Here is a 17,276-nt window from a genome sequence, read left to right on the forward strand (position 1 = left end):
CCCCCTCCGCCCTGAGAATTTCACTGCTCCCCCCTCCCCACCAGTGTCACACCTTGGATGTCCATGCAGACATCCGAAGGCGCGGGAGTTACGGCCAGCGGCTGAATATTGGGTGGGACGGCCTTCGGGACCAGGTAAGTTTATTTACATGCATTAACCTTTATTAACATATTGAAATGAAGGCCCTGCCACTCGGCAGTGGGGGTGGGGCCACACCGAGGCCTCGCTGCCGGCAGTAAAATGCAGCAGGGCCTTCTTGGCATCGGGGGTCATGGCGGGCCTCAACTGGGAGAATTTTCTGGGCTCCACCACAATGATCCCCGATCCCAGAGGGCTAGTAAAATTCATCCCACAGTCTTTTCTGCCACTACTTTGTTACGGTCAAGTGAGGAGGTGTCGAAGGGCTTCCCCTCTTTTCCCTCTCCTTGTTTAACCATAACAGGTTTAATTCTTTCTTAAAGTGGATGTACTGGCCAATTCAGTCCGTGTTTGAATACTTACTTGCTATGACCACAACAAGTACAAATCGGACAGGTTTTCTTGAATTAACAAGGAAACAGGTTGACTTTATTGTACCTAAACTGAACTAATAAAAATAATAAACAACACACCAACCTTCACTCACACACGCACACTAGAGGTTTACACACACAGATAGGTTACAGAATGGGCAAAGGTAGATTGGTTGAGTTAGAGTCCATAAAAAAGGTATACGATCTGTGGAGTTTGTTGATTCAGCTAGCTTCTAGCTGAATTCAGTGGCCCTGACGCTTTTAGTTTGAAGAGGTAGATGACTGGTTTGGTGGGTCTCTTGGAAATAACGATGCAGATGATTTTCTTCAGCGGGGTTTCTGATTGTAGCCGGAGTATGCAAAGGTGGTCAGTCAACAGACAGGATTTGAAAGCTTTCAAGCTGGAATGGAGAGAGAGAGAGAGACCCCCACTTGGGTCTGCATGTGTCAGAGTCTAATTACCTCTTCTCCTCTCCCTGTTGCAGAAAGACACAAGCTTAAAACACAGATGGGGAGGGCTTGTCACATGACAGTCACTCAGTGATTCAAACATAGCAGTTAGCAGTATTTATCTCTTGCTAAAAAGAACAGATAGTTCCTTTCAACTTGGTTCTTGCTGGGGCATGAGCAGACATTTTGTCTCCCTCCTCACAAGCATTGTAGTGTCAGATGTAGTGTTGCAAATTAGGAAGCCATCTGAAGTTGGCAGAAAAGACATTCTTTTGCCTGGTCTTTTTAAAATGTCTTTTAAAAAAATATAAGTTCAGCTCTCCATTCAGTGGGTTAACGAAAACTATCATTCAACAAAGTACATTGGGGTAACACCTCCCCACCAGGCGAAATGAAATGTGACAACAGGAACATTTCATTGAGGTCACAAATTAAAAAGGAACTGTAAACACACATTCATCAGTCTCACTGTCATAGCCATACACTAGTTTTTTTTTTCATCCGGGGTATTGGGCATGAGCACAACTGGGGAACTCCAACTGCTCTCACTGGGCTCAATCAGCTTGTACTCCAGCATACACTGAATTTCCTCGTGTATTTCTACAATACCTTCCTTTTCCAGTTTCTCTATATTAGTTGTTTCGACCAGATGAGAAGGGGTCTAGGGTTCCATCGCAGCCTTCACCTAGTCTTACCATAACAGGGTTTAACTTTAAACACATGGTGTTTTTAGTTCCCCCTTGGTGAATCCTTGTTCATTGCTTTCCAATTATAAGGCAAAGAAACCAGCCAAACAGGTTTTCTTAGGTTTAAAGAAAGGTTGAAATTTATTAAACTTAAAGTCTAATTTGGCTGATGCCTACAGATGCACGACTCACCCACGTTAGTTAGCATGCATATGCGATACACACATGCTGATATAGAGACAGAAAAGGGCAAAAGAAATAAAGTGGAAGAGTTTGAGGCAATATCTGAAGATGGTTTTGGTTACTGTTCTTCAAGCTCGCTGTAGAGTCCTTGATTGTAGGTAGGTCTTGCTTTTCATTGGGACCCAGTATTCTTCTTAAACCTTGTTTGATGTAGGAGACTTTTCTCTCTTGAGGTTCATGTGTCCTCAGTCAGTCCAGAGGCTTGTGAGAAAGAGATGGGAGCAGACAAGAGAGGTCTTCTCCGTTCAGGAGCAGTCTTTTTTCCCTTAAGCTGTTCGTACAGTTCAAAAAATCTCAGGTTGCCCAGGTTAGTCATGTGACTAGCTGGGTTGACCACATCTGTTTGTGTATTCAGCTATCTTAGCAGTCATCCTGAAATGTGAGCTTCCTCACCTTCAATGATGATCAAAGTCCATTGTAGGTTAAATGTGTCAGGGAATGGTCCTTTGTCTCCACAAGGACTGTCTGTTAGTATGTAAATGTTTTTTCTAGCCACGTCTGATCTGTTTAACAAGTCATTTCCTCACTCCAGCAACAATTTAAAATCAATGTTCATATGACAAAATTAATATGCTTCATTCTTGGCAGGTGGGGTCTGCATCACACAGTGATCTCAACCCTGGATTCAAAGTTGTTCAAAACTTTGTGAAACTCATACAGTACTTTTTGTACATGTCTTTTTCTGTGATTATCCAGCCTGGCTCAAAATTCTTCCTCAGTTAGGATACTTGGTTTGCAGTCACCATCACTATCACCACTCTCCAAATCTGCCACAAAAAACATTTTTGGGCGGAGGGTTTTCCTTTGGTTTATGAGCTTTTCTGTGTCTCCCTTCAAAATTTAAATAATTAATTTCTAGGTCTTCAGTCTGAATTTCCTCCTGAACCTGGGTCAGTTTCCTGGACGTAGGTGATAGGGATTTTGTTTTATGAGAGGGGTCTCTCTTACATCCACATCATGTCGGGTTAGGATTGCGTACTCTGGTTTGTCCCTACAGACAAGGGCGGCACAGTGGCACAGTGGTTAGCATCACAGCCTCACAGCTCCAGTGATCTGGGTTTGGTTCTGGGTACTGCCTGTGCGGTGTTTGCAAGTTCTCCCTGTGACCAGATGGATTTCTGCTGGGTGCTCTGGTTTCCTCCCACAGCCAAAGACTTACAGGTTGATAGGTAAATTGGCCATTGTAAATTGCCCCTAGTGTAGGTAGGTGGTAGGAGAATGGTAGGGAATATGGGATTAATGTAGTATAAAATGGGTGGTTGTTAGTCAGCACAGACTTGGTGGGCTGAAGGGCTTGTTTCAGTGCTGTATCACTCTTTCCCTTTAAATGCTGTGAGCAGCCTTGTTAGGTCTCCTCTGTGTTTAAATAAGAGAGTACAGTGCCTAATTTCCCTATCATTTCAGTGTTAGCTGACTGGATGGTAGGGGGTTTGATTTGGGAATCCTCCAGGAATCCCTCTAACTCGTTCGCACTGTCCCTTTCGTCCTCCTCTTTCCTGACTGCCTGACAAACCTGTGCTTGTTTGTCCCCTTCCAGGTTGTGACTCTATTTTAACATATTGATGTGGCACAGCCTTCGCTTTTTCCTATGATTTAGGGCGTCCGTTATATAATTCACCTGGCTCTTTACTACTCTGTACAGGCCACTGAACCGGGCTTTCAATGGTTCTCCCTATATTGGTAATAGCACTAACACATGGTCTCTGGGTTGAAATGTTCTTGCCTTGGCATGTTTAACCGCCTGCCTTTTCATAGTTTGGTTGGGAGGTTTTTAGGTGATCCTGAGCCACCGCACAGGCTCTCGTGAGCTGTTCTCAGAACATGGAGATGTAGTCTTAACAGGAAAGGTTTGTCCATGTGTCCCCAAAACCTCCGCTTGATTAGTTTTAGAGGACCTCTCACCTCGTGTCCATAAACTAATTCAAAGGGACTAAAGCCAGTGGACTCACTGGGTGATTCCCTGGTAGCAAACAGAAGAAATCCCAGCCCTTTGTCCCAGTCATACGGGTACTCATAGAAGTATGCCCTGATCATTGTTTTTAAGGTCCTGTGGTACCGCTCCAAAGCATCTTGTGACAGTGGGTGGTAGGCTGAGGATCTTAGTTGGGTTATGCCCAGACTACCCATGACCTTTTGAAAAATACTGGACATAAAATTTGTGCCCTGAATCGACTGGATCATGGCAGGCAGCCCATATCGGGTGAAGGATTGGGTTATCCCCACCACCACTACCTTGGCAGAGATAGTTCATAGAGGAATAGCCTCTGGAAATCAGGTAGGCACATCCATAATAGTGAGAAGATACTGGTAGCCCCCTTTTGTTTTCGGCAGGGGCCCCACACAATCTACCAATAATCTGCTGAACGATTCCCCAAAAGCCGGTATGGGAATTAGGGGTGCAGGTTTTATTGCAGTTTGAGGCTTCCTCACAACCTGGCATGTGTGGCAAGTCTTACAGAACTCTACAACATCCTTGTGGAGTTGTGGCCAGTGAAAATGCTGTCTTATGCGGGCTTGGGCTTTTCTGATACCGACATGTCCAGCCATTGGAATCTGTGGGCTATTCTCAATATTTCCCTACGATATCTTGGCGGCACCAGTACCTGGTGAACCACTGTCCATTCTTCATCTGCAAGTCTGTAGGAGGTCTCCACTTCCTCATCAGCACCTCATCCTTTAAATAGTAGCACTCTGGAATTCCCTCTGCTTCAGCTTCAGTTTGGGCAGTCTATGCTAACGTTTTTAACCCCGAGTTGGCTTGCTGAGCCTCGACCAAAGAAGACCTGTTTAACCCATCCTTTGGATCCTCTAACTTCCCGAAGAAGTTTCAGAGAACCGGGCAGTAGGGTCATCTGTCTGCAGTGCCAGTTCAGCCTCCTTTGACAGAGCTTGCTTGGCCATGGACCGAGTCACCACACAGTCAGGAAAAATGGCAGGGACCTTTTCCTGTATCTGCTCTGTTTCCCTGATCTCTTTCGATCTTTCTAAACCACTGGGGAAACTACTGCCTTTGCCCCGGCAGATCATTACTGAGGAATAGGTCTGCCTCGACAAAAGGTAAATTGGGGAAAATCCCCACGGTTACTGGTCCGTAAACAAGGTCATACTCCAGGTGCACCCGGTATAAAGGTATGGGCATATACTTTCCTCCGATACCGTTCACTAGCACTCTAGCATTCAATGCATGCTTTGGGGGAAAGGTCATGTCTTTTCTGAGCAGAAGGGATTAGGTGGCCCCTGTATCCCTAAGTATGACTATGGGCTTATTTGCCTCACTCGAGGGGTATGGGGTCACTTTTCCTCTGGACACAAAATCCTGATAACTGTCAGAGATTTTGTTAAGTTTTCCCACACTCTCAGCGGTAGGTTTACCGGGTTTTACTGCCGCAGTTAAAGCCATAGCTGGTCTGTTGTGCTTTCCATCAGGGCCCCTTTTCCTGCACTGGTCTGGTGTACCCTGACTAAACCTTTGGGTTTTGCTGGTAACTTCCAGCAGTCAGCTCAAAGGTGACCTGCCTAGTTATAATGGAAACCTACAGCCTTCCGGGTGTCACTCCTATTCTCAGAAATGTTCTTTTTGGCCTGAGAGGGCCCTCTGTGTTTCCAACTCTCACTTCTCGCTCATGGCTGTTCATCCTCCTATCACCCTGCCCACCTTCTATCCTTTTCAGGTTTTTGGAGGTGACTAGGGAATTGTTTCCCTTGGGGAAAGGGTTTGTGAATAAGTGTGAAATCATCAGCCAGGATTGCTGCTTGCCTGCTTCTTGGAACCTTTTGTTCCACCACATGGTTTCTTATGGAAAGGGGAAGTGAGTTTTTGAACTCCTCGAGGAGGATCACCTCTAAGAGGTTCTCATAAGTAGACTCTATCTTAAGTCCCAGTATTCACCAGTCAAAAACAAGCTGCGTAACTCTTTCAAACTCGTGGTAAGTTTGTTCAGGCTGCTTTTGGAAAGTTTGGAATTTTTGATGGTACGCCTCCATACTAGCTCATAGGCATCCAGGGTAGTATTTTTAGTCATCTCATAGTCTGATGAACTCTCATCAAGTACCAGTGAATAAACATCATGGGCGTTTCCTGTTAGCTTGCTTTGCCATAACAGTGTCGAGCTCTCAGCTGGCCACTTCAGCTGTTTTGCAAGATTTTCAAAAGAGATGAAAAATGCTTCCACATTCCCCTCATTGAACTTTGGTATCAACTGGGAGAACTTTAAGAGCTCAGCACTTGGTTCTGAGCTAGGGGTAACTTCCTCATTAGCAGCGCCTTCACTGGTTATATTGGGTCTTCCCCTAGTTAGTTCGAGCTGCCTTAACTACCTTTCCTTCTTCTCCTTCTGGAAAGCTCTTTCTTTTTCCCTTTCCCGGAATTCTCTTTTTTTCCCCCCTTTCCTGGAAAGCTCTTTCTTTCTCTCTTTCCTGAAATTCTAATTCTAGTCTCCTCTGTTCTAGTTGCACCTTAGAGTCCATAAAAAAGGCATACAGTCTGTGGAGTTTGGTGATTTGGCTGGCTTCTAGCTGAATTCAGTGGCCCTGAGGCTTTTAGTTTGAAAGGGTAGATGACTAGTTCAGTGGGCCCTGGGAGACAGTGATGCAGATGATTTCCTCTGACAGGGTATCTGATTGTAGCCGGAGTATGCAAAGGTGGTCAGCCAACAGACAGGATTTGAAAGCTGTCAAGCTTGAATGGAGAGAGAGAGAGACCCCCACTTGGGTCTGCACATGTCAGAGTCCAGTTGCTTCTCCTCTCTCGCTGCGGAAAGACACAAGCTTAAAACCACAGAAGGGGAGGGGCTTGTCACGACAGTCACTCAGTCATTCAAACATAGCAGTTAGCAGTATTTCTCTCTTGCTAAAAAGAGCAGGTAGTTCCTTTAAACTTCCTGGGTCTTGGTTCTTGCTGGGGCATGAGCGGATATTTCGTCTCCCTCCTCACAAGCATTGCAGTGTAGCATAGCATTGTAAATTTGGTAGTCATCTTATGCTGCCAGCAAAGTCATTCTTTTGGCTGGTCTTTTTAAAATGTCATTTTAAAAATATAAATTCAGATCTCCAGTAAGTGGATTAAAGAAAATTATCATTCAACAAAGCAAATGGCGTAACAACTTCCAGTTTCAGGTCATTATTATGCTCCATGGATACTTCCAGTTTGCATCCCACCTAAATGAGCTTACTGAATGGGGAAATCACAATTTATGGCATTGCTACAGCTACTTAAAGGGCTGCAGCAGCCATTTAAATGGAAATGTACTTCTAGTTTAAGCTTTTCAGTTTAACTTATGGATCTATAAAAGCAAAGGATACCTACCTGCAATAATATTCCTTGAAAGCACACCTTTCTGTTAAAAGGCTAAACTCACTTTATAGACTAGCCAATCTTTAAAACTATTCAGCTCTAACTTTTGGAAGAGAGACCACTTATTCTGTGATGTTTTTTCATTCATTCGTTCATGGGATGTGGATGTCATTGGCTAGGCCAGCATTTATTGCCCATCCCTAATTACCCTTGAGAAGGTGGTGGTGAGTTGCCTTCTTGAACCGTTTAGATCCTTGGCGTGTAGGTACACCCACAGTGCTGTTAGCACAGCAGGACAGTGTGTTGGATGGAGAAGGGGTACCCACCCAGACGTGGGTACATGGTCAGGAGATGCCTGAAAACTGACTGAGGCATGCAAAATGCCCCTGAAAGGAGGCCGTTTGATAGTGCACACCCTCACGGGATCCCTGGAAAGGGGCCGCATGCAGGAGGCATCTGTGTGCCCCCATTAGTGGCAGCTGGACTACCACCAGCCTATGTTTTGGGATTGCTCTAGCTGAGAGACCAACAGCTTCCATCCCTCTGTCTACAGGAGAAGACTGCTCACAATTGTAGAGAGCAGGCCAAGACCAGCAATGGGCTGACTCTTCTCCAAGTCTTGACCTTTGATGGAGGAGGAGGCCATGGAGCTGGCTGGGCTGTAGGACGGATAGAGCGTTGCAGATAGAGAGTTGGTGCACCTTCCCAAGACAGTGGGTCAGGTCATCATGAGGTACAAGGGTGCATCAGCAGCTATGGAACCATGCTACTCATCAGATACGCAGTGCCTACATGAATCTCTAATATAGGGGTCTGTGCAATGTCAAGAGGGGAAGCCCTTGGCCCATACATGTTTCTGTTCCCTCATTGCAGGTCATGCGGTTCCTACTCAAAGAGCCTCCAAGATGGTTATAGAGGCTGCACCTCTGAGGGGAGCAGGGTGCCTCAAAGGGTCTAGCGTCACCTCATACCCCTGCACCCTCCACCAGGTGGGTCTGCGCTTGTGGTTAGACTTGGGCACACAAGCTGGTGAGCGTCCAAGCTGCTGACGGAATATGTGAAAGTTCAGGCCTCTGACAGTCGGTGGACTCTGGGGGACAAGGCCCATGCTGAGGGCAGGCTCATGACCTGCCTCTGGAGTCACCAACATCACAGGAAAAGCTGCAGCAAGAGGTCAGGCAACATCTGGCAGAGATGCCAGAGGCTATCCATGCCCAAGCACAGACAATGGGGAGTTCATCCAGGCCTTGAGCTCGGTACTGTCTCTGATTGGTGCACAAGTGGCGTCCTCCATTGAGAGATTGTTAGCCCTGATGGAGAGCCACACCCTGCAGAACACTCAGTGTCTACATGATATTCAGGCAGACCTACATACCCTCGTCTTGACCATGGGCGCAAGGCACCAATGGCAATGTGAGGGGGGATCTGGAGTCACTACCAGGTCCTCTACACTCTCAGGTCAGCAGAGAGGCAAATGCTTTCCTTGTTAGGGAGAGGAGCAACTGCTTCCTGCAGCTGAGGGCTCTTCTCAGGGTGCTCCTGGTGCAGGCAGCTGCTCCTCCTCCAGTGTCACCAGATCCTACTTCATCCCTGATGACAAAGGGAGTTACTGCTTCTGTGCAGGAGGCGCTCAGCATGCTGGGGCCCTCTAGGCCTAAGGCATTCAGAGAATGACAGCCAAGGTCATCCCTAGCCAATGGGCAACAAGGTCAGAAGCCTGACTCCACCTCAGTTGACATTGCAGGTGGAGCACCTCCTAGGTGTTCATGGAAAAGAATGAAGAAGAGCACCGAGATTCACAGGATTATCACGGGTGATTGTGTGCTGTAGATGCAAAGGGTAGCGTCTGCTGTAAAGCTCATTAAATGTTTTTTTTTAAAGCAAACATGACCTCCTTCCTCTTCCATTAGGCCTTTGGGCCTTAATTTAAACCCAACCTCATGCTGTGAGGGGCTAATTCTGGAGACTGGCCAGCTCAGTGCTGCATGACTGATCAATGAGCAAAAGCTTCCTGAAGGAAGGAAGGCGACAAGAGGGGTACATAAAGGTAAGTTAAAGGTACAACTGGTAATAAGGATCAAAGGAAATGCGAATGTATAAGGTCATGGTGAGCCTCCCATGCACAGACCTCATGGCAACTCTCCAGTTGTCTCTGGGGTCCTTCCTCTGGCATTGCTTGCCCATCTTCCTCTTCTGCATCCTCATCATTCGAGAAGGCAGTATGCTCCTCGCCATCCTCGTTGTTCATCGGCTCCCCTCTCTGCAGTACCAGTGCACAGCAGACCATTACGATATGTGAGACCCTTGCAGGAGCTTACTGAAGGGGTCCACCACACCGACTTAGTCACCTGAATCTCATTTTCAGCAGACTGATGGCCTGCTTGATGGTCGCTCACGTTGTCCTGTGGCAGGAGTTGTACCTCTCCTCTGCATCTGTGCGTGGATTTCTCATAGGTGTCAGTAGCCATGTTCTCAGTGGGTAGCCCTTGTTTCCAAGGATCCATCCCTGAAGGCACGCGGGAGTTCTGGCACTTGGGACTGCCTCAAAATGTAGGCATCATGGCAACTTCTGGAAGTCACAGCCAGGAGCCCTGGCCCCAGAATGTGGCTCTAGTGCCACAAGAAATTTAATGACTTGATACGAGTGGTCAAGGTAAGGTTCCATCTCACAAACACATTGCTCAATAACTGCAGCACCATCACCACCATCACAACTTCAACACACTTCATCCACCATTTAACTATACACTGACATTGTGCAATTGCAACCTTCAAAAGGCACTTCTCACACCTTAGACACACCTCACAGCTCTTCAACCATGTGAGGCATTACACACAAAAACACACTCATTCCCAATCACCACTCTTTCTCTTCAGGAAAAAAAAAGCACATCAAGTGGTAGCAGGACCTGACTGGGGAAGTCAACCATGTCTGTATGACATCACTTCCTTTCAGGAGGTAGTACTCATAACTTGTTGGGAAGGAGGGGAAGTTGGTGATACCATGGCTAGAGGCTGAGCAGAAAACATCTTGTCTAGAGTTATGTGGCCACTGCAGCTTTCTGACAGATGCACAATTATTCTTGATCCCTAATCACCCAAAGCTATCTTCACGCCCAAGCTCCAAATAGGCTCATCACACATATCCACCTATAGTGTCCACACACACTGCACCCTAACTTCCAGCATTATCATTTCAGGTTCCCAGAAGCATGATCCAATTACCACCCGCAACAGAGGATGGTTCCAGGGATGAGGAACTTCAGTTATGTGGAAAGATTGGCTAATCTGAGGCAATTCTCTTAGAGAAGGTTGAGAGGAGAATTGATAGATGTGTTCAAACTTATGAGGGGTCTGGACAGAGTAGATAGAAACTGTTGCCATTGGCAGAACGGTCAAGAACTAGAGGGTACTGATTTAAGGTGATTGACAAAAGAACCAGAGGTGACATGAAGAAAAATTTGTTTACGCAATGAATGGTTAGGATCTTGAATGTATTGCCTGACAGTGTGGTGGAGGAAGACTCAATCGTGGCTTTCAAAAGGGAATTGGATAATTATCTGAAGAGAAAAAATTTGCAGGGCTACAGGGAAAAGGTAGTAGAGTGGGATCAGTTGTGTTGTTTTTGCAGAGAGCTGAGGCAAGGACATGGTGAGCCAAATGGCACTTTCTGTGCTGCAGTCATGCTATGATTCTATGACTGCAGTCTTCAGTTCCATTTGCAATTCTTCCGATAATGAAGCAGACTGTGCCTGCATGTTGCAAAACCTAGACAGCAGGCTTAGGCTGATAAGTGGCAAGTAACATTGACAGCACATAAATGCCAAGTAACGACCAACAAGAAAGAGTCTGACACCCCATCCACCACCTTAAGCATTCACTCCCTCCACGACGGGCACACAGTGGCAGCGACGTGTACAATCTACAAGATGCAACTTGCTAAACCTCCTTCGACAGCACCTTCCAAACACACAACCTCTACCATCTAGAAGGACAAGGGCAGCAGACGCATGGGAATATCACCACCTGCAAGTTCCCTGCCAAGCCACAGAGCATCCTGAATTGGAACTATACCACTGCTCCTTCACTGTTGCTGGCTCAAAATCCTGGAACTCCTTTCCGAATAGCACTGTGGGTATACTCACACCATTTGGACTGCAGTGGTTCAAGAAGGCTGCCCACCACCAGCTTCTTAAGGGAAATTAAGGATGCACAACAAACTCTCATGTCCCATGAATGAATGAAAAATAAATCCATTAAATACTGTAGCTACAAGAGCAGGTCAGAATCTAGGAATTCTGCAGCGAGTAACTCACATCCTGACTCCCCAAAGCCTTTACAAGGCACAAGTCAGGAGTGTGATGGAATATTCTTCACTTGCCTGGAATAGTGCAGCTCAAACAACACTCAAGAAGCTCGACATCATACAGGACAAAGCAGCTCACTTAATTGACACCCCACCCACCACCTTAATCAATCACTCCCTCCACTACTGACAGTGTGTACAAGATGAACTGTGGAAACTCGCTAACACTTCTTTGACATCATCTTCCAAACTCATGACACCTATCACCTAGAAGAACAAGGGCAGCAATTTCGTGGGAACGCCATCATGTGCAAGTTCCCCTTCAAGTCACACAGCATCCTGGTTTGGGAATACATCGCAGTTCCTTCACCGTTGGCTGGGTCAAACTCCTGGAACTCCCTCCCAAACAGCATTGTGACTGTACCACATGGACTGCAATGGTTCAAGAAGGTGGCTCAACACCATTTTCTCAAGAGAAATTAGGAATGGGCAATAAGTGCTGGCCTTGCCAGAAATACCCACATCCCATGAATGAAACTTAGAAGAAAGATCTTCATAATGGAATGCAGCAGCTATTCGCGAGCAACAGTTACACAGGGTGGAAGAGACACCACAGATGCCACCTTTCCAGAGGGGAAAGGTTACATACCAGGTCTGCTGTAGAGGAGTCAGATGAGAACCTCACAGGGCCAAACTTCAGAAGAAGGCTGATGGGTATAACAAACCAAATGCTTGGTGTAACAGAGAGCATTGCTGAAGGCTTTATGGGTTATGTCTAGGGAGATGGAGGAGTCTACCACCACCTTGACTCATGGCTGGATGCAGAGCCTGGAACCCATTGTGTACTGTGTGGAGAGACTGGCCTCTTCCGGTCTGCACCCTGTGGAGCCTGACATGCAGCATGTGATGACTGAGGTTGCAGCTCCACTGCTGTCATTGCAGCTTGCATTGAAGGCCATATCAGAAAAATCTGAACTGGCCTCCTCATATTCTCAGCAGCCTTCCATCTCTCCTGCAGTTGCCACAGGAGGTGCACTTTGTACAAGCACTAGTTTGCACAAAAGTACTTACAGATATCCACTAAGGGTAAGCAACAAGGTGACTAGTTTACTATGTGTAAGTACTGTTCATTCTTTCATGTTTGCTTTGTTTGTTTGTGATATTTATAAACAATGATAATGGTAGCTGGGTGGCGGTGGAAGCAGTCTTTTTTTTTTACAGTGATCTTCATGGGGAAGGTGTTGAACGAGTTGCGTGCAGGTGATGGACTGCCTGATGGATCCTAAGTTGTGGAAGGTACATCATGTGTAACAGTGCTCCAGACTCTGATTTTGGAGCACATCTCTCAAAAGTGCTCTACAATTAGATGGCAGACAAGCGTCCCTTCCAGCATGCAGGACACCTACCTGGAAGCTTCTGATGCTCACCCTGGTCCTGTTCCTCTGCCGGCTCCTGAGCTTGACCCTCTAGCACAATTGTTGGTTGCAACAGATGGTCTCTCATGATTGCCAGTTGGTGCAGCTTGCAGAATATCACCATAGATCCAGTCACCTTTTCAGCTGAGTACTGAAGGGTACCTGCTGACCGGTCAAGGTATCTAAACCTCTGCTGAGGACCGCAAGAATCTGCTCAATGATATTCCTGGTGGCTGAATGTCTCTCATTATATGAATGCTCAGCTGATGTCTGGGGTTTCTCGGCAGAGTTATTGCATCAGAGGGTATATTCCTTGTCACATAGTAGCTGGGCATGTACATTACTTTGGGGCTCAAGAATCTGTGGGATGGATGACTGGATAGCAGGCATTCTGCTGCATGATGCATTGCTGGTTGTCTCAGAGAAGTTGAACATGGAGGGAGTGGAATTCCTTCCTATCTCTGAAGACCTCCAAGTTTAGATGAAGGGTTTGCATGGCTATATGTGTACAATCAATGGCTCCCTGGACCATGGGGAATCCTGAAATCTTGTTGAATCACAGAGCTGTCTGCTTCTGGTCTTCTCTGGCAATAGGAATGATATATAGTCATTCCTCAGAGCCTATAGAGCCACAAAAACCTCCCTTATGCAGAAGTACACAGAGGATTGTGAGATGTGACTTAAATCACCTGTGGCAGTGTGGAAGGTCACAGTAGAATAAAAATTAAGCGCAGCTGTGCAATGCAGTTCTGTCTGTGATGCAATGTCTGAGTCTTCATTCCACGAGGCCATAGATCTCTGTGACGATCTCCTTGGTAAAGTGCAGCTTCCTGATGGGTCATGTGCAGGACGAGTGCTTTCTGAAGACCCTGGGTATATTGGCCCTTCATCTGAGAGCCCTCCTCACACTTCTGTCCTTCTCTCCTAAATCAGCTAATACTGCTCTTCCTGCACTCCTCTAATGAAGGTTAAACCAATGTTGCCGCTTAAGACCCCATCTTGGCCTCCTCTTGACGGCCACAAGTATTCAGCTAAATACACCCCAGTAACATAGCATGTCCATTGACTGGAAATTGCAATATCTCAGAGCCTGAATCCCTAGTAAAACAAAAAACACAATCCTTAAGGGCCTACTGTCTACAATAATTTTATTTTAAAAAGAAGAAAACAGAATTGTTCTTTTTAAAAGTGAATGAAGATAGTGTTTCGTATGTTCCCTATCATCTGCAATTTTAAATAGGAGTTACTCATTATCCTACCCACCCAGATTTACAAGTAGACTCTTAACAAACCATACAAGTGAAAACTAAGTAACACTGGGTAACTTACCAAACCACTCAAAATTGTTTACAGAAAAGAACCATTTTATTTAATTATAATCTGTGCAGTTTCTTGCCCATTACAGGCAAGTAACATGTCTGTTAGAATATTGTGTAACTTATCCGAATGGTGAAGCAATGTTGAGCAGCCTGTAAATACAATAATATGTTTAAATTACTTCATCGATTTGTTTCTGTAGACTGCCGATGGTATTTTGTTAATTTTGGGTTTGTACTTTTTGGACTGAATTTTACTGGCCACTGGATGATAGGATTGGAGGTTGGGAGATGGGAGGGGTGGTGACCTATAAAATGGCGGGGGAACCTGTTACAAAAAAACTCCAATGTGACCCCGCTGCAGGCCAATTTTTCTAGAGGCTGTTGGGTGGGCGAGCGGTGGGGTTGGGAATGCGTGTAGTGGCGGCGCACAGGCAAATTAGCCTGTTAAAAAGCCAATTGACTGCAATTTTCAGCAGCTTTTCACATTTTACCGGGGCGCATGGGATCCATGGAACTTCAGCGGCTCATCAGCTACAGGGAGGCGAGAGCTCAGCGGCAGGTGAGTGGTGGCTGGAACTAAAATCCATTGAGAGCAGCAGTGTTTTAAAACAAGAAGGGCGAGAGGCATTAAAGCATGGGATAGAGAAGTTGGAGGCACTGCCAAGTGGTTGAAATCATCGGAGCCAAGATATAGAAGAGCCTCTCCAAGGTGCAACACATGCAGGCAGAGTTAGGAGATTGAGAGGCTTTCAGACCTGAGTTCAGCATTTAGCAACGGATCTCATGCACTCAGATTCTGACTCCTCCAGTGAGGAGGAGAATGAAAGAGAGCAAGAGAGACAGAAAGGGAAAGAGAGAGGGAGCAGAGCAGCAACACCCAGAGGACAATCAGGCGCATAATGGAGATAGGGAATGTGAAGTGGAGGGCGGAGATGGCCACAATTGAAGGCTGATGGTCGCAGAAGACATTATGCTACCTAAAGGATCTACCGGCGAAGATTCAGCTATATGGAGATGTTGGGGTATCAGTGTCTATAAGGACTGAGGCTGTCCAGGCAGGTAGTGTCAGAGCTGTGGGCAATGCTGGAGGAAGATGTGAGGCCACTGGGATGTGGTGGTGAGGATCACCATGGCCCTCAATGTTAATGCCTCAGGATCATTCCAGGGATCCTCTGGGGAGATCTATGGGATCTCTGAGCCAGCGGCCCATCAAACTGGTCATGGATGCCTTATACCAAATGGCAGGCCAATACATAAGCTTTCACACAGATCAGGCCAGTCAGGCTGAAAGGGCGGTTGGATTCTGGGCCATTGCTGGATTTCCCCAAGTGCATGGGATCATCGACTGCATGCATGTGGCCATCAAGACTCCTGCAGAGCAGCTAGTACACGACCACCATAAAAGGATCCTGCAGATATGTGCAGGGTTCCCGGCAAGCTGTCACGACTTACATCCTGAGACAGTCTCATATGTCTCAGCTTTTCAGGCCACCTGAATGGTTCCATGGATGGATACTGGGTGACAAGGGCTGCATTCTTAACAGATGGCTCCTTACAACTGTGCAGCAGCCCAACACAAAGGCAGAGGACACCTATAGCCACTGCCACGCGACTTCAAGGGCATCCATTGAGAAGGCCAACAGCACCATCAAGGGTCTCAAGTGTCATGGTGGTATGTTGTGCTCAGCACAACTTGGTGCTCCAGAGGAAGATCTGGAGGGGGCTCCAGACCACACCGACAATGATAATGCACCTGAGGTGGCAATGCCAATAGCCAGCAACATGCATGCCAAATAGACATGCGAATCACTCATACGGGCACATTTCTCCTGAGCCAACCTTAAATGCTTATATATGCGCTTCAATTATCTCCCTGACACATCCTTGTCAGCCTTTCCTTGAATGGCCTTACTAGCTCAGTTGGTCCGACATGACAGGATACCAAGGCATACACTCACCATTGCCCTTATGCAATCCAGACCTTCTTCTTACCTCCTCCTCAATAGATCACCAACTGGTAATGGCCCAATGGTGCAGAAGTGAGAACTCCAGACCTTAGCTGAAGAAAAACATCACCTTTCATTTACTACATTGTTACAGATCTTTTCCCTTACACAATAAACTATCACCCAGTGAGATCCAAGTGCAACTGGATGGTTTTACACATACAATTGTGAGCGCTCCTAATATTGCACTGCCCAGTGCATGCAGCTGAGGTGGAGGCAGGCTGCTTGCCTTTCTGCTCCAGTGCTTTAGATGACCGTAATGTTCATTCCCTGGGTGGCTAAGGCCTTGAAGGCCACCTGGGGGACCAACTGCATCTGTGCAGGAGCAGCCTCTGTCATCGCAGCTTCAGGAAGCATTGATGACACCGTCCAAGGGGCCGAGGAGCTGCCACCGATGGTAGGAGTGCCCTGACAGGAGCCCCCAGGGGCTTCAGGCAGCCGTTCCTCTACCCTTTCAAGTCCCACCTGTGCTCCTGGAGTGCTTGACCCCTGGCGAGGGTTTCAGGTATCTCAGGCACATTTGTCCACGTGCCACTTTCTTGATGGAGGAGGCCGTACGCTCATAAGCCAGAGACATAGAGCTACTCATGGCATGGATGGGCTCCTCCATCATCCATCCATGGGAGTTAAGAGCCTCTGCGAACAAAGACAGATTTGTACACATTTCAGGCTGCAAATCCAGCATCTGTTGTTTTGATGAGACTTCCAAGGCTCGCCATCTGCTTGAAGCTGAGCACCACCGGGCCCTTCTTCAGTCCTCTGATGAAGAGTGACCACAGCTGTCGCTGCCTCCATTAGCTGCTTGTGCGCTTCTGTACCATGCACTGGTGCCACCCCTTCTAATTGTGTGCAAACGCCTACTGACGTATGAGTATCTGCACTGGTAGAGGGTGTGCCAGAATGATATGACAATGTCTGTTCAGATGGCTGTTCGTTCTCTGCTCCTCTGAAGTAGCCACTGCTCCCTTGTCGATGTCCCATCTGCTTCATGACCTGCAAGAGAGACAAGAGTGATGTTAGGGCACAGTACTTTCTACCGACTCCTT

The 17,276-nt window shown here is 46.8% G+C and overlaps 1 protein-coding gene across 2 annotated transcripts in view; it reads right to left on the reverse strand.

The window, feature by feature from the left end:
• si:ch211-140l13.3 (centromere protein J) overlaps positions 1–17,276 on the reverse strand; it is a 316,358-nt gene that overhangs the window by 55,330 nt on the left and 243,752 nt on the right. The gene's annotated exons all lie outside the window — the stretch shown is intronic.

This window comes from Heterodontus francisci, chromosome 13, assembly GCF_036365525.1.
Source record: "Heterodontus francisci isolate sHetFra1 chromosome 13, sHetFra1.hap1, whole genome shotgun sequence".
Lineage (NCBI taxonomy): Eukaryota > Metazoa > Chordata > Chondrichthyes > Heterodontiformes > Heterodontidae > Heterodontus > Heterodontus francisci.